Source organism: Condylura cristata, unplaced genomic scaffold (genome assembly GCF_000260355.1).
Source record: "Condylura cristata isolate star-nosed mole 26May11 unplaced genomic scaffold, ConCri1.0 scaffold00068, whole genome shotgun sequence".
Classification (NCBI taxonomy): domain Eukaryota; kingdom Metazoa; phylum Chordata; class Mammalia; order Eulipotyphla; family Talpidae; genus Condylura; species Condylura cristata.
The window spans coordinates 337,614-339,226 of record NW_004567169.1 but is presented as its reverse complement, the minus strand read 5'-3'; the positions used below and the strand labels follow the sequence as shown (position 1 = coordinate 339,226).

At 70.8% G+C, this 1,613-nt stretch overlaps 1 protein-coding gene across 1 annotated transcript in view; it reads left to right on the top strand.

Moving 5' to 3' along the window:
* The window catches only part of ASPSCR1 (alveolar soft part sarcoma chromosome region, candidate 1), a 12,760-nt gene that overhangs the window by 2,576 nt on the left and 8,571 nt on the right, over positions 1 to 1,613 (top strand). The window lies entirely within an intron of this gene.

Sequence of the window (1,613 nt, the reverse complement as noted above, 5' to 3'; positions counted from 1 at the left end):
CGGTGGCCATCTCCTGCCTGCTGTGGCTGGCTGCTGGGCCTCCGTGCGGCCGGTCACACGGGCCCGGACCACGGCCCCCGTGGCCTCGCCCACACTTCCACTGCCGGTCCCGTGGATCGCCCTCGCTTGCCTGCGCCCCCATCTCTGTTGCCGCTGGGGTGGGCCACAGCTCCCTTCTCACTCCCTTCTCTGTGCAGGGGTGGGGGGTGGGGGCCCCCCTGGGCCCCGCCGAGCCGGCCACAGGCGCCGGCTCCTGAGCGGGAGCGGCAGCGGGAGCCGCCTGGCCACCGCCTGTGCCTGTCTCGCCCACATGCGACGACCGGCCCGGCCGCCTCCGGGCTCTGCGCCTTGACCCCGTGTGGTTTCATGCCGATATTATTTAAAGATTTATTTACTGATGCACATGACAGCTGGGTATGGGCCAGAGGTTGGGGGAGGGACGCCCCAGAGACAGAGTGGGGGGCAGAGCGGGCGGACCCACCCAGACCCAGGGCCGGGGGCCTCGGGCCAGGAGGGGTCTGCCGCCGGGGCCCTGCTGGCCGGGCTGAAGCAGCGCGGCTGTGCCCCGGGGGGCGCCACGAGGGTGAGCCCGCTGCATTGACTGCAGACGCCCGGGCTCTTTCCAGTTCGGGGTTGGGATACAAAAGGCTGCTGCTAGCGGCCAGACCTGTCATTTTCGAAACACAGATCTGGACACATAACGAGCAACAGCCAGTGGCCTAGGCGGTGTCCCCGTGGCCAGCAAGTTGGCCGTGGCTCTGACGCTCGAGGCCCGTGGACACCTCCCGGGGTAACGGGCCTGGGCACCTGCGCCCCGCTCTGCTCAGAGATGTGCCCCAGCCCCAGGCGCCTCCTGGCTGCAGGAGCTTGTCAGCCGGGCTCTGCACCGCGGGGGGGGCCCTGTCCCGCCTGGACTTGGAGGCCCCTCCAGGCACCTCCCACCACCAGGCCCGCATCAGGCTCCCCTGAGCCTGGGGCAGCAGCATGGGGGTGGGTGTGTTGGGGGGACCCAGTGCCCGTTTGCCCCTCGTCAATGGCTATTCCTCGGACTGGCGTTTGTGGAGCACCCATGGGAGCTGGCGCTGCCCTGTGTGCCACAGGCAGAGCCCGACAGAGGGCTGAGGGCCCCGGACCCCACGCTCTCCAAGCTGGGGGGCCCTCCCGCCGAAGGCCGGATGGAGAGCTCTGCCAGGCAGGCGCCTCACAAACGCCCAGGGTGTGCTCTGGGCCCCAGCTGGGTGGGGGGAGACCAGGAGGGCAGGACAGGGGAAGGTAAGGAGGGCCGGCCAGTGGGCTGTCCCGGCCCCTTGAGACTGGCCAGGGTGGTGTCCCATCGCCCCCCAACCCCCCAGTTTCTGCAGCCCTGGGAGGCTTCCCCTGTGCAGGGGAGGGCACATGCGTGGTGCCTCGCCCTAAACTGCATAAGCGGAGCTGGTCCGTGAAGGCGCCCCAAGGCGGCGACCCCCCACTTCCCCCAACCCCCCGCAGGTCCCTTGGGTGCTCGTCGGTGGGGGTCGCGTGCAGTCGTCACCCACGCCAGGCGGGACAGCGCGCACCCAGGGCCACTGGCCGGCCCACGCGGCGAGTTCGCGGGAGGCCGAGGCCAGCGCCGG